This window comes from Equus caballus, chromosome 18 (genome assembly GCF_041296265.1).
Source record: "Equus caballus isolate H_3958 breed thoroughbred chromosome 18, TB-T2T, whole genome shotgun sequence".
NCBI classification, from domain to species: domain Eukaryota; kingdom Metazoa; phylum Chordata; class Mammalia; order Perissodactyla; family Equidae; genus Equus; species Equus caballus.
In genome coordinates this window covers 82,834,416-82,850,636 of record NC_091701.1, presented here as the reverse complement: position 1 = coordinate 82,850,636, position 16,221 = coordinate 82,834,416, and the positions used below count along the sequence as shown (strand labels likewise).

The window sequence follows — 16,221 nt, the reverse complement described above, 5'->3', positions numbered from 1 at the left end:
CTCGTGGCTCATTCTCGGTCTCCAGGGAGAAGAGGGGCGAGTCATCCAGTGTCATTTGGGGACTGAGCTAAAGGGGCTGTTCTGTCTCTGGCTCGTCCTTTTGTTATGGTTTGGACTCACAGTAGTAACAACTGTAGCTAACATCTGTCAACCTCGTATCAGCCCTGCCCTGGGGTCTCCCCCGGGTCACTCGTTTCTGCTCACAGTAACCTGTGGAGCAGGTGCTGCTGTTGCTTCATTTCGTAAGCAGCACAGAGGTGCTCAGGTGTTCTGGCCGTCCTTTGTTGCATGACGTATTATCTCAGAACTTAGTGACTGAAAACAGCAACAGTTCCGTTACTGCCGCCTCTTGTGGCTCGCGAGGCTGGCTGGGCTCAGCCGGGCACTGCTCGCCGAGCGACTCCAGCTCGGGTCTCCCGCATTGCCCTCAGATGGCGGCTGTGCCTGGGATCACCTTGAGTGTTTCCTCACTGATGTGTCTGTTGGTGGGGACCCCCGGTGGGACTGTCACCCAGAACTCCACACACGACCTCTCCTTGTGGCCTGGACCTCCCTGGAGCATCACAGCTGGGGCCAAGAGGAGAGGTGAAGGCTGTGTTGCCTTTTTTTTAAAAAACAAAGCAAATTTTGTTTGTTTTTATTTTTGAGTTAATTACTTGACTAACAGGATATTGCAAATATAGTAACAGAGTCCCATGAACCTTCACATAGCATCCGCCATCGATGAGATCTTCCATAACTGTGGACCAGAATCAGCACCAGGAAACTGACATCTGCACAACACTGTTAACTAGACTATGAACTTATTCCTTTTTACCAGTTTTTACATGCACCCATTTGTGTGTTCTGTGCAATTTGATTCCATGTTAAGAAGCATGTAATCACCACACAATCAACATACAAAACTTCCATCAAGGGACTCTCCTATGCTGTCCCTTTACAGGAGCACCCACCCTACTCTGTCCCCTGGTGACCACTCCCCTGTTCTCCATCTTTACAGTTTTACCATTTCAAGAATCCCATATAAATGGAATCATATGTACGTAACCTTCTGAGAATGGCTCTTTTGCACTAATGCCCTTTAGATCATCCAACTGTGTACATATCAATAGTTTGTTTTTGGTTGCTGAGTAATAGTCCATGTATGCGGGACACCTAGTCAGTGTCAACTGAGAATTGGAGAATCTCTTGGTGGTGTAGAAAAAAATACATCATGGAGTTGTGTTCACCAATGCTCAACTACCATCCTTGGAAGCCCTGCCACTCAACTTATTTCCGTTATTCCATAAACATTCAAGTGCCCACCATGAGCCAAGAACTTTTCTATGCACTAGAGCGACAAGAGCATTCACACTCCCCCCGCGGAGCTCACAGCCTGCAGAAGGAGCCAGCTGGGAAGCAGAAGACACAGCATGGCGTCATAAACCTATGACAGAGCCTGTCCTGGTGGCACTGTGGGAAGCATGACCCGGATGCGGGGCAGGCAAATGGCTCTCAGGGACGCTTCCCAAAGGGTGAGTTTCCTGAACTGGATTTTAAGTCCTTGGCAAGCAGGACTTAGCCTGCTTAGGGCTAGGCTTAGGGCTAGGCTACCCTAGACTCAGGAACTAGGGGTGAAGAGAGAAGTGGCAAGCAACGATCCTGGAGGTGGGCAGTGGCCACGCAGTGAGGGGCTCAGGGCCACCGCTAGTTCCACAGAGACTTTTGCGCAGTTTAGAAAAGGCCTCCCTGCCACCCAAAGTGCCCTAGAAAACGCACCTGTACTCATTTCCTGGTGCTGCTGTAACAAATTACAGCAAACTTAGTGGTTTAAAACAGCAGAAATTTATATTTTCAGTTTGGAGGCCAAAGGTCTGAAATCAGACTGCTGGCAGGATTGGTTCCTTCTGGAGGGTCTCAGAAGAGCCCATCCCATGCTTTCCTCCTATTTCTGCTGGTTGCCAGTGGTCTTTAGCTTTCTGTGGCTTCTAGACACATCACTCCAATCTCCGCGTCCATCTTTCCGTGAAGGAACACTTCACTTTGCTTCTCTTCCCCTTCTGTGTCTTTCTCTCTTCTTACAAGGACGCTTGTCACTGGATTCAGGGCACACCCAATCAAGATGGCCTCATCTCCAGATTCTGTACTTCCTTACGTCTGCACAGACCCTTTTGTCAAACGACGTCAGGTATGCAGGCACCACTACAACTCTCTTGGCAGATCAAGTGGGGCCTGGAGCGGGGCACATCGGACAGGACTCGCAGCAGGCCCAGCCCTGCCCACAGCCCAAGTCTCACCCTACAGCAAATCTAAGCCACCAAGGAAGCGTCCACTCCCGAGCGTCGGATCTGACTGGCCATCTGGGAAAGCTGTCCCAGCAGTCGTGCAGCCACTACATCAGAGAGGGAGGGTGATGGGTAGGAAAAGGTGGTAATACTTTATCTCCTCTTGAAAAAGATAATGACCACCTAGAGTTTGTCCAAACGTTGCAGACATGTCCTCCTCCTCCCGTGCTGTCCCTCCCCAAGCCCCTGAGAGTAGACGAGGGATCTGGACTCTGATTGTCCTTGGACATCTTTTTTTTTTTTAAAGATTGGCACCTGAGCTAACGTCTGTTGCCAATCTTCTTTTTCTTCTTCTTCTTCTTCTCCCCAAAGCCCCCCGGTATATAGTTGTATATTCTAGTTGTAGGTCCTTCTGGTTGTCCTATGTGGGACACCGCCTCAGCATGGCTTGATGAGGGGTGCCACGTCCACACCCAGGGTCTGAACCGGTGAAACCCTGAGCTGCCAAAGCGGAGTGCACAAACTTAACCACCCAGCCACGAGGCCAGCCCCCATGACAGCATCTTGAACCACACAATCCGTGGTGCAATTGGAACCAGTACCTACAACTGCAGACTGACAATCCTAAGTAGATTCACTTCTTACAGATTAAAATTACTTTAAGTAATTTTAGTGCCTGTAATTTTACTTTAAGAATAGGAATTTATTTGTTTATTTTAGCATAGGGACCAAAAATAAAAAAGATTTTAGAATAAATGGAGAGATGGGAAGTCAATATTATAATGTGTTCACAAATTTAAAAGAGTAAGGCATTTTAAGTCAAAATCCAAACGAGACCGGGGAGAAATTTTGAAAACCAATTCAAGTCTGTTTGGAAGAAAAACATGGAAGAACAGTCCAGAAAATTTGGTAAAAGAGTAAGGAGGAGCCAGCATTCACAGTTGTTAAATAGTTAATAAACAACGCAGTACTAGTTTAAGAGTAGAGACTTGTTCATTTGGTCATTCATTATTTCAACAAAGATCTTTCAAGAGTCTGTGTGCCAGGGCGGAGAGAAACAGCAGTGAAGGGGGCAGACAGGTCCCCGTTCTCTTCCTGCGGGAGAACCAGATATTGAAAACAAAGACCAGTTGCTCATAAATCTTTGATAAACATGAAGTAGGGCGCGACTGACTGTCTCAGGTCAGGTGCTCAGGGAGACCTCACAGACCCATGCAGAAAGTCGAGGAGCCAACCCCATCTGTACAAGACTGTGCCATTTGATAAGATAGCTTTTCCTGCATGTTTTAATCAGAAAAAAAATATTAAAAAACAGAATAAAGCAACTTTAAGCAAAAACTTAAGTATTGTGATTAAAAATAAAAATATCTGAAAGAATACATTGCAATGAGCCTGTTCAAATAGTCACCTCTGAGAGGCTGCGAGCTTACTCTGTGCCGTCACCACACACACACACACACAAACACAAAAACACACATGCACGCAGGCAATCCCTGTAGAACTTTCTTTGGAACCTGTGGATGAGCCTTCACAGCATTTGCAGAGGAATAGTCTGAAATTACTCAGATTTACTCCCAACTTTGTTTCCTGAACTCAAACCTCCAGACAATAGCTATTTACTTGGGCTGAGCTTACCTGTTGCTAGTGCTGAGGTTTTCAGTCCAAAGAAAACAGCCCTCTTTGGAGATGAGGGGTCAAAGTGACTTCATGTGCCAATCGTAAGGCCTAAATTTCATCTTTTCAGAAATGTGAAGTCTCAAACACAACATTCTCCCCTATTCAAATGATAAAAGAAAAGCATTTTATTGTTCAAAATTCACTCACGCCATTAAAAAAAAACAGAAATCAGGGGCTGGCCCCGTGGCCCAGTGGTTAAGTTCACATGCTCCGTTTTGGTGGCCCAGAGTTCACTGGTTCAGATCCTGGGCATGGACCTACACACTGCGTTCATCAGGCCATGCTATGGCGGCGTCCCACATAGAAGAACCAGAATGACTTACAACTAGGATATACAACTATGTACTGGGGCTTTGGGAAGAAAAATAACAAGGAAGGTTGACAACAGAGGTTAGCTCAGGGCCAATCTTCCTCATCAAAAAAAAGCATTAAAAAAAAAGAAACTTACTTTTTTTTTTTTGAGGAAGATTAGCCCTGAGCTAACATCTGCTGCCAATCCTCCTCTTTTTGCTGAGGAAGACTGGCCCTGAGCTAACATCCGTGCCCATCTTCCTCTACTTTATATGTGGGATGCCTGCCACAGCATGGCTTGACAAGCGGTGCTATGTCCTCACCCAGTATCTGAACCGGCAAACCCCGGGCCACCGAAGTGGAATGTGCAAACTTAACCACTTCGCCATCGGGCCAGCCCCTCAAACATTCTTTTTATCTAGAAGCTGATTCCAGCCCTCATATATTTCATTTTGCCCCTTATCTGCTCTGTAAGGTTAACAAGGTTCAGTATACAGGCATGGAAGGAAGGCATTCGGACAATATCTCTCCTTACCAAAGAAAGAAGGTTTTAAAGAGCAAAAAGCTTTCTTTGACATACCTTTTCTATAATTTCTGCAATGTTCCATGAATGGACATTAATTCTATAACTAGAAAGTAAGTAAAAACATGTCGACGAAAATAATCCATAACCAATTTATAAATGAAAATTTGGGTGAGTTTATTCTGAGCTTAAATTGGAGAATTATAACCCGGGAGAGTCTTTCCACAAAGGAACAGAGCATTCCAAAGAAGTGGGGGTATACAGGGTGGTTATATACCCTCAAAGAGTATGTTTCACATATGATTGAAATGTCCGTTTTACAATAGTCGCGAGGCTGCTCTGTCAGCACAGCGATTGATGGAAACAGCAGATAGGACTGCTGTCTCAGTGAACCCCTCAGGCTGGCAGGTCTGTTGCCTCGAGCTGGGAGGTCACAGATGAGCACTGCAATCAGTTCCCAGCCTAAAGAAAGATGCTTAATCTTTAAGGAGATGCCAACGTTGGGAGGGGGAGGGAAGTTGCACCTTTATCTCAAAATGTCTAAGCAGATATACAATGCATGCTCAATGGCCACAGTCAGGCCCTTTTGGAAAAAAAAGTCAGGCCGAATTAGGTTTATACCAAATGGCTTCCTCATATACTCCAATATATCCTATTGCTTGCCATTTTTATTTGTCAAACAGAACACTCCAAATATCTTGCTATTGATCAATTGTCACAAGATTGGCAAATCATTTTTCACGTCATTTCAAGACTCTTTTAATAACAGTCCCGAATACCAAAGTGCCTTTACCAATTCACATTATCATCACCCTGGAAAGATCGTCTCTCCCCACAGTTTTCAGGCAGCAGAGATGTACAGACCCAGAAGTGGAGAGGTAACCTCAGTCGTTTCACAGCACACTTGCAGACCAGAAAGTAAAGCTTCGGAATTCTGGACGCACATTTAAGTGATGTTACTGCAGACCCTGACGCCATTCACATTGGTGAGATATTGAGATTTCCACAGGTGACTTTGTGGACACACGGGGCACTCCAGCCATGAGGACTTGGGCTGTTGTGTTCGTATCAGCAGAAGCGGTCTGAGTTCCACCTCTGAAGGACAACATGAAGGTTACTGACCATCGTATCATGGCATCCAGAGTTCTACCGTTCAGGAAGCCTCCGTGGACGTCAAAGAATTGTAGGCTTCCGAGAGTCCCCTCTAAATGACGGATGCCATTGCCCTCCGTGATGAGCCCTCACGTGGCTCGCTGCCTGGAAAGGAGTGGATAGAGACCTCACAGCTGCGCTGGGCCGCAGGAGAGAGGTGGGGCAGGAGAAGGAGATGGAGCCCAAGACCAGCTTCCTGTTTCACACGCTTTCCAGGTTTGGCCTTAAGTACTGGCTGGAGGGGCAGACACCCAGCTCCCACTCCACCATGCCACGCACGTGACGGCAACACTCCAATCACCCCTAAGGCTCAGAGAGCAGACACAGTCCCTGGGCCCTCCTGGGCCTTGGCTGCTACCAACCTCAGAGCAGCCAGAAGCAAACCTGCCAGGCAGTCTCAGCTTGCTTTACTGCGGAGGTTCATGCTGAACAGAAAAAGCGTCAATAACAACTGTGTTTGAGCCCCTGTTATATTCCTGGCCCGACCACAGGGTCTATGATGTCACCACTTCTGGACATCCAGAGCCACCATTTTAAGCATCCGAGACTTGATGGTGTGCCCCTGGCATACAGCTTGGTGTCCGCAGATGTCCTCAAGCTTTGTGAAGGCACAATTTCCACATATAGTTCTCTTTTAGTGCCTTCGTTTTATCCTCAAAAATAGGATGTTGTCTCTGAATCCTGCAGAGAACCAGACAGTGCTCGCTAGGTGGCTATTGGTTGATTCACAGCCCTGGCAGAACAAATTCTGAATCTGATCATGGTTGGGCACAATCGCCCCCGCCTCTTGCATATCCTCTCTCCAGAATAGTTTTTGTATATTCCAAGCTAAAATCTGATGACTTTAATCCTAAGGAACATCTGCTCTGCATTATCGCAAACAGAGATTGGCGACCTTTAACCTTGATCCAAAGCAGCAATAAGACAGGAGTCAGCCTCACTAGGCCAGTTGACGTGGGACACAGTCAGCGAAAACAGCCACTCTCTAGGCACTATTACCAAAATCCAGGATGTCGGTGAGAATATCGCCAGGCGTGGGCTGTGCTGTCCTGAGAAAAGCAAGAGGAGAGAGATCAAGAGGGCACAGAAAGAGGGAAAGGGACAATGAGGAGGAGGAGGGGTGCCCCCCCCCACCCATTCTCGGCCCAGTCGGGTAGGGAGTCCAGGGTTGCCAGATGAAGCAATAAAAACACAGGCTATCCAGCTAAACTGGAATCTCAGATAAACGATGAGAAGTTCTTTAGTACAAGTGCACCCCTGTGGAATACTTGGGGCATACTTAGACTAAAAAAAATTTATTGTTTATCTGAAATTCAGGTTTGACCAGCACAATCTGCACCATGATGAGGACCACAGAGATTTTGAAACAAGACAAACCCAGGTTTGAATCCTGCAGTTACAGTTACTTCTTGGTCGTGAGGCTCCAGGCTCATCGTGTGGCTTCTCTGAGGCTCAGTCTCCACGTCTTAAAGTGAAGAAATGGCCTCACTTCATGCTCTGTCATGGGGATTAGAAATAAGCAAATTCTGAGCCAGCAAGTGCTGACAGGACGACATCCTTGGCTCAGTTCTCTCAGATGTTGTCATACTTGCAGCTTCACCCTTCTTCCCACTCGAGTCTGAAATATCTCTAAACTCCAGATCTTTGTGCAGCCATGTCCTCCCCTGCATCACCACTCCACTCCTCGCAATAAGGAGAGCGCGTGTTAATTTTCACAGATTTTCTCCCCATTACAGATAATTCACTGTCATAAAGTGTCATAAAGACTATGGCGTTTTAATTCCCCAGCTCAAGGAAGACATGGCAGGTCCTGAAGGCTGAGAGCCAGGGTCACCCAGGGACAAGAGCGCACAGTATAATCAGAGGCGTCCACAGCCACAGAACACCAGCTATCAACTTATTCCTCAGACTGGACGCTAATGAAGCCACTCCCTGCAGATACACTAGGAGTTCAACAGGTCTCTCTCTCTGTTTTGTGCTGGTCTCAGCCTCTCAATAACCAGTGTTGTGGTGGGACCAGCCCTTGTGGTTCTTGCTGTGATTGTGCCCTTCAGCAACAACCGTCAGGAAACTTAAAAAAAAATAAATAGAATTTGTGACTTACAGGACCTGGAAATCACACAGCACACCTGGGGCCACATGGCAAGGTCAAGGGAGGGAGAGAGAGAGAGTACATGGGCCTGGGGTTCTGCTTTTATTGGGGTCGACCGTGGGGGCCCAGGGTTCCAGGGGCTCACTCTTCATTGGTGAATTTAAAACATAAGAGTGAGAATTTAAAGTGCAGAAAGAAAAAACAAGTGGCTCAAACAGTCAGTTATCAAAATCAACCAAAGGAGCCTCACAGAGGAGCCTGGCTCTGCATCTGGTGGTGTGGCCAGAGAAGTGTTTGTTGGAGACAGCCATCTCTGAAGCAGATACTGCACAATCAAAGCTTAAGTCAGGCACTTGCATCACAAGAAGAAAATCAACCATCAGTTGGTTAGCCTCAAGGTGCGTGGTTAAGCTCAGCAGCAGTCTGTGCTTGTTTATGGTGTGGTTACAGCTGTTGGTAGGTCAGTTGTAAATATCTGACCTGGATGCTCCTGGGAAAACCCTTTCCGTCCTCATGAAAGATTCAGGGGGCAGACTTACTTCACTCAGCATAATGCCCTCAAGGTTCATCCACATCGTCCCAAATGGTAAGAGTTCATCTTTTTTATGGCTGAGTAGCATTCCATTATATATATATATATATACCACATCTTCTGTTCTGTGTCCGCTGATGGGCACTTAGGTTGTTCCTGTATCTTGGCTAATGTGAGTAATGCTGCAATGAACATAGGGATCAGATGGAGAAAGATAAATGCCACAGGAATATAGAAAACAAAACAAAACCTCATAGAAGCAGACACCAGATTGGTGGTTACCAGTGGTTACCAGAGGGGAAGGGGGTGGGGGGACGGCGAAATGGGCAAAGGAGTCAATTATATGGTGATGGATAGAAATACACTTTTGGTGGTGAAATTGATGTAGTGTATATGGATGTTGAATTATAATGTACACCTGAAACCTATACAGTGTTATAAACCAATGTCAACTCAACCCTTTTTTTCAAAAAAGGGGGGGGGGGGGCCAGCCCCAGTGGCCTAGTGATTAAGTTGATATGCTCCACTTCAGCAGCCCGGGTTTGGTTCCTGGGTGCAGACCTACACCACTCGTCTGTCAGAGGCCATGCTGTGGCAGCGACCCACATATAAAAAGAGGAAGACTGGCATGGATGGTAGCTCAGGGCAAATCTTCCTCAGGAAAAAAAAAAAAAAGACAGGTAGCAGAAACTGAAGCCATTGTTTAACCCTAAAAATCGTTCCCTTTGGCTCTCTTGATAGGAAGAGTGTAGTGACTTTTAATAAGACAGAGCATCATGAAAGAAACCCCACAGACACGAAGGGAAATGCTTACCTCAGAAACTACCAGTGACAAACCTGTATCTCACCTCCTTCTGGATCAGAGTATGCAGCCAGGAGCCGAAGGCCTGCTTTCAACAGCCAAAGGGTCCAATGTACTCTGAAAAGTTTACCAACATCGCCCCGTGGCTGCAGTGGTCTCCCCAACAAACTCACCCACCGTGAGAGGGAGGGAAACGGAGACAGCCTTCCAACAGCTCCACGGTATTTCTGTATCCATCCTTGATTCACCAATTCCACCACAAGAAATCCATCTTAAGGACATGCTCATTCACAAAGTTAAATATGTATTCATACAGAAACGTCCCTGCAGAATCGCCTACTGTAGCAAACAGTTAGAGAACATCAACGCCTCTCCATAGAGGGCCAGTCGAACTTTATGGTGCGCTCACACCCTGGGGTACGCATGGCTGTTAACAAGGGTGGGGTAGATCTGTAGGTCCCCATGTGAGGAGCTTTCTAAGACATATCTTTAAGGGTGTGAGGAAACTGTTCGGAGTCCCGCTGTAGCCCCAATATGTTAAAGGAAAGAAACGCCACAGTGTTTACGGTAGCCCATGTCTGTAAAGGCTCAGTTAAATGTCTTGAGTGGTCCATACTTAAGTGTTAACAGTGCTCACAGCTGGAGAAAAACCTTCACGGGGGAAATGGAGGGAGGCTGAGACACTTAACTCGACACACCTCAAGACCGTTTGAGTCTTAAGCCTACATGTGTTTGAGCATCACTTGTATTATTTTAACTAATTACTTTTAAAAAGAAATGTTAAGAAGAACTAAATTAACCACTTTGAATTTTCTCTCCAAATCTTATTTACTTACCCACAAAGCCTTTCTTTATAAAACAGGTGATAAATAAATGAAAGGCAATAGGATATATTGGAGCATATGAGGAAGCCATTTGGTTCAAAACTAATTCAGCCTGAACTTGTTTTTCCCAAAGGGCCTGACGTGCTCTGTTGAGCACGCATTGTACATCTGCTTTAAACATTTACAGTGTTCCAAAGACAGGAATGATGCCCTTAACGACAGGGATGTAGCTCCCCACATATCAGCATCTCCTTAAGGATAAGCATCTCTTCCCAGAAACTAAGGATTAATTACTGACCTGCTGTGCTCACCTTGTGACCTGCTGTGCCAGCTAAGGATCTCGTGTCAGTTGTAAAAGGGACATTCCTGTCTTATGTGACGTGTGCTCTTTGTTGCAGGATGGAATGTAACCACTCTGTACACCCCACTTCTTTGCAGCCTTTTCTTCCTTGGGGAAGGCAGGCCGGGGCTAGTCCTCAGACCTGGCTCCCAGTGAACTCACCCCGATTTTGATTTATAGATTAATTATGGATTATTTGCCTTGACACAGGAATCTCAGAAAGAAAATCTAAATCGTGAGCTTGTGGCAAATTCACACACATCTAGGATTTCCAGGGAGGATATTTGTCCAGGATTCTGAGATCTAATTGCTCCAGGGATGGAGGAGACTCCTAGGAAGAATTTATACCATGGGTCAAGTAAAGACACTCAGGTTTAGTTCAAGGATCCTGCAGAACCATCCTGAAGGAGGAGAGGGGGTTATTGAGCATACATGTAGACTGCGATCACAGAGGTCCCCCAGGTTGCCCTTGACACAGGGATTTTTAACAAAGTCTTGGAGAGAGAAGCCTGTTCAAAACACCAACAAACCAACCAACCAACCAAGTCAAAACCATCAGAACCCGTGAGTCACCAGGAGCATCAGACCGAAATGCACTGTCAGTGTGGAGAGGCTGCGCCCACAGCAACCAGTTGAACTGGATTCTGAGCAGGAAGGGAGAGGGAGGTGTGACCAAGGTGAGGAAGAGAAGTGAAAGGGCTTCTCCTTCTTTTCTTTTTAAAATTGCTTTATTGAGGTCATATTGGTTAATAACACTGGGTAACTTCAGATATACGTTATCACATATCGGTTTCTGCATCGACTCCATCTTGCTCACCCCATAGTCTAGTTTTTATCCATCACCATACATATGTGGCCATGTGGCCCTTTACCCCTTTCACCCACCCAGCCCCCTTCCCCTCTGCTAACCACGAATCTGTCCTCTTTGTCCATGTGTTTATCTTCCACATATGGTGTTTGTCTTTCTCTGTCTGGCTTATTTTGATTTAACATCTTACCCTCAAGGTCCACCCACTTTGTTGGAAATGGGACGATTTTGTCCTTTTCTATGGCTGAGTAGTATTCCATTGTATATATACCACATCTTCTTTATCCGCGCATCCGCTGATGGGCTGATGGGCACTTGGGTTGCTCCACAATTCTGAGGTGAATTTCGTTAACCCCAGCAGAGCAGGTGAGGGAGGGTTGCCCCGCTTGCAGGTTCCCTCGACAACTGTTGGTTAGATCGGTGACTCTGAACTAACCGTGGAAGATAAGGAGAGAGCAACCACAGTGGGGGAGAGGTGGGGTGTGTTGTTTGATAAAAGCATGTTCTGTGTTATATAGTAATTTTATTGTAGGGCGAGTTGTCAAATCTTCTCGTTTTGATAATACAAATATTGATGGAAGGTGGGAAATGGTTCCATTTAACAAAATGGGGCATGGCCTAAGAATTACGAGAACACTGAAGTCAATCTGATTTATTATTTTATTGCTCAGATCCTTTTCTGGGGGGAGAGTTACAGAATAGCCTAATGTTATTTTGGTTAAAATATAATTAACAGCTAACATTTAATGAGTACTTTGGACATGCTGGGTAACATTCTGAGGTGTACACTAAATGTTCTCACAACAGCTTTGTGATACAGATGCTATTAAGATCTTCCTATCGCAGACGGGAAAGTGAGGCACAGAGAGGTCACATGGCTCCAAGTGACCAAGGCAGGCTCTGAACTCTGAGGTGCATCTCTGAAGCCCTACGCTGCACTCCCTGTATACAGCCAAGGTTTGGGGGATTGATAAAATCTACTTTTTCTCTTTGCCCAAATTTGGGACCATTGAGAGATGGACACAGAGACCAAGCTAAGAAAATGTTAATTTGATTACTGATAAAGCTGGACTGAAGGATGGCTTGGGTTTCTAGGCAAGAAGTCTTGCGACCACTTCATTTTTCATGAGGTTGACTTACCCAGCCAGGCACTGCACTGCCCTGGGTCCGCAGGTCTCCTGGTGCGGCCAGGTCCTGTCCTAGAGGAGCAGGGCAGACAGCACTCCCAGACTTACCAGTCAGATCATTCTTCCTTTTCCCTGGAGGAGCAGTGGGTGTGAGTGAAGCAGGGTTTGGAGGCCAAGGACATTTCCCTAATGGATGGGCTATGCTGACAGTGGGCGTGTTCTCCCAACATTCGGATGCATGCATAAAGATGGCTGTAAAACGAATAAACGGAGGTATGGGGGAACACATGGAACGGGGCAACAATCAAGTAAGAGGAATGGTAATGATTCCGTGTTACAATCCAAGAATAGTAATGTTTTTGGAGAAGACAGCTGAATGATGATCAATTTTTGAGAGACAAAAAAGAGCTTAAGTGAAGAGGTAGTCAAACCAGATGCTTAAATAATTTTCTGATGGTCGTCATCAAGCACCAGTAGGATGTCTGCCCAGAGTGGAGCGGCCATGCGAGAACCCGACTGTGGAGATCGTGCGAGTCACGTGTTACCCACTGTTTCTGACTCCAGCCTCGACTTCTCCCTCTCTTGGTGCACACGCCCATTTGTGCAGACCATCATGTAATAGCTGATGAAATGAATGCCCAAAGGTGACACACCAGAGCATTTTGGAGGCAGCGAAGAGCAGTGAAAATTACCTCTTCCAACGCAATACAGAGTGGGCTATTTCTGAGGTGGCACCAAAGAAGTAAAAACTGAACCATTTTATTCTGAGAGAAAAGCACAGTAAGATTCAACTTTGTGCCTCTAGAAACGTCTGGGGAAGACGCAGTCACTGGAAAGACACTCCTGACCAAACCGGCTTTCTCTGGCAAATTGCTCGTCTTTCTATCCCTTGGTTTCCTTTTGCGTAAAACACAGATGTTACCTTTACACCTGCCTCAAGGACGTGCTATGAGAAAGAGAATGTCCTCACTGTGGAATAAAAGTGGTTTTGGCTCTTGTGTTGTTTTGTGTTGATTTTAACGTTTTGAGAATAAGAAGCGAAAGAAGAAGCGGGTTTTCTCCCAAAGCTGAAGCAGCCCAGGCGGAGGGCCCCTCACTTTCCTGGGTTTTCCCAAGGTTGCACGTGTCCTTCAGGAGGGGTACAAGGAGGGGCAGCACGGCCCCAGCCTGGGGGTCACCTCACGCCCTGGTGGTGGTCCTGGTATTGCTGTATGGAGAGCACACTGTTAGCATTACCTCCACCAACATTGAATCTTGGCAACAAACAGCCTCTGCGGGACCACTGAGCACCGGGACCCTCTCTTTATCTCCAAGGACTGGAGCTGGGAGGGAGCACTGGAGTCGACAGTGCTTGGCTGAGTGGGAGCAGCTGCAGCAGCCTCTGCTGGGGTGTGGGAGGGAGGAGGGTGGGCGTCAGAGGTCAAAGAGTCTAGCCAGGTCAAGGTTAAAGTCCTCCAAGGCTTGCCCTTGGGCAAGGAGCATCTCTTGAGCAGGAAGTTGTGAAAACGTGTAGAGGAGGCGTCACCAACATGGAGTCAGGACACTGAAAACGACTCTTAGTTTATTCTGATATTTTATTTATGATTAAAAATAAACTGTAAACAGCCACACTAGGGGAAAGACTGAACTGTCTTTCCAATCTCTCTATAGGAAACAATGTTACAAAATCTTTGTCGTACTAAGATGTAATCAAAGAGTATATAAGAAAAAAAGAATTTTAGGGTATGTCAATCAGTTAATTAAAAGATAATATTAATACTGTGGGTTTTTTCTACATTTTTAATGTACGTGGTATTCGTTAGCTCTAAAATTTGTAGCTTATGGTGATTAACAATTCTAAATATTCAATTATGTGTGCTTTTTCTTAAATTGTATGAATTTCGAGTTGTATAGACTTCAGGTTCAGCAGCCTGGGACCTGCTGGCACCATAGGATTTGGTGTGGTGGGAACAACGAGCTCCAGGAGTCTCAGCCCAGCTCCACTGGCCCCCAGAGAGCACCTGAGGAGCTGGAGCGGCCGCTGGGGAGGAGCAGAGTGAAGACTCAGTGGTTTGCGCCCGGATGCCGGGCCCAGACAGGCAGGGAGGACCAGCCCGCCTCTGCCCGGGGTGTAGGGAGTCCCTCCCAGGCCACACTCAGGGGCTCAGGTCTTCTTCCAGGAGCGATGGGAGCCAGCAGCAAGCTCTGAGCAAGGCGGGGGTCCTTAGATGGGGAGGCAACGTGCCAGCTAGAGAGAAATGGGGGTGGTTCTTCGGGATCATCTGAGAAACACGGCTGCGCGTCTGTGTCCTTGAGGAGCATCACCCCGAGCCTGTGAGGAGCCAGGGCCACTGGCCTCCCCCGCAGCCCTCGCGCAGTCAGTCAACTCCTGGGTCTGAGGCCAAGCGCTGCAAAAACCCTGGGGGAGATGAGTTTCCTGCCTCCTCTCAGCTTCCAATCAATCATTCAGAGGGGAACCAGAGCCTGCCAGGTAAAGAGATACGTGAACTCCAGGCAGGATCACCGCCCCATCCCACAGAGATAACTTTTCCCTTCAGGCGGGGGGCAGGGTGTTTTAAAAACAAATTATTCTCATTCAGTCACTGTTTCCTAGCAACCAAAGAAAGCATCTGTTTCCTGATGTCTGTGGGCACCAGCCCAATGAGCGATGCTCCAGCCGCCTCCAGAAGCAGAGAGAAGACAAAGGCACTGGACTCGGTCTTGGTCGGTGAGAGATCCTGAATGGGGAATCTGTGAAGAGCTGGCGCCGAACAGAACAGCTGAGGGGCCCATGGCAGGGATGCAGGGCACAGAGGGGCCGCAGGGAACATGCAGATAGTCTCGGGGCGTGGTGTTCCTATAGAATATGGTCTGTGACCGCTGCGGACTGGTTTCCACGAAACTGCTATCGCCTGAGATGGCTGACATCTTTCCAGCAGCCCTTTCACGTATATTTCCAGCCAGAGTCTTGTTTTCACTAAAGCTCCATAAACAGAAAAGAGTGACTGGCTGAATTCAGCTCTAAACGGAATAGGGCCTCTGCAGTGGCCCTCTCAGCCGGGCACAGCTCCTCAGTGCGCGAGTCCCTGAACTCTGCAGCCGGGAGGGGCTCTGATCGTTCAGTGCTTGCTGCACAGAGGAGGAAACAGCAACACAGAGAGGCACACTCAGTTGTCCAAGATGGCACAGCTAGTTGGCAGCCTCACAGGGTCTCTGACCTCCAGCCAAGTGGATTGGGGTGGGAGACGCCCATATTTTAGAGTTAAGCCTTTGCACGTCATGCTGCATTGAATGGCAGGGGAGGGAGGGTGGCTCTGAGAGGAAGCATCGTGGCAACCAAGAGACGAAACTTTATCACTCCTAAGTCTGAAATTCAAAGAATCACAAAACAAGAATGGGTTAAAACAAACGCTAATTCTTTTGCTTTTTAAAAAGGCAGGAAGCTAAGAGAGCCCCTTACTCCCCAGTCAAGGAATTGAAGAAGGACAAATGTTTTTCCAACTTACTGAATTAGCAGAATGATAGCACATATCAACCTTTATGGAGCTGTAGAAAGTCAGGGCAGAAAGTGTTGTGGTGAAGTTAACCAGCTCGTCACGTCTCAGACGACACCTGAGGCTGGGGCCATGAAGGGCCAAGAGACTTGGCGACAGCCACTCCAGTCAGCGATGGAGTGGACACTGCACCCGGCATCCGGCCTCCTGGGGTCCGGAGCTTTGCCTTCTCTGGGCCACAAAGCCACCCCTCTGGCTTGCAGCGTCCTCTCCCACTGCTGTCTTGCAGAGAGCAGTATCACTGTCTTTGCAGTCA

The 16,221-nt window shown here is 47.2% G+C and overlaps 1 long non-coding RNA gene across 1 annotated transcript; it reads right to left on the bottom strand.

Moving 5' to 3' along the window:
* Positions 1 to 4,907: 4,907 nt before the first annotated feature.
* On the bottom strand, positions 4,908 to 7,461 carry LOC138918828 (uncharacterized). Its single transcript, XR_011428640.1, has 2 exons — positions 7,285 to 7,461; positions 4,908 to 6,956 (listed from the first exon to the last, which is right to left on the bottom strand). It is a non-coding gene; the product is annotated as an uncharacterized lncRNA (long non-coding RNA).
* Positions 7,462 to 16,221: the final 8,760 nt, after the last annotated feature.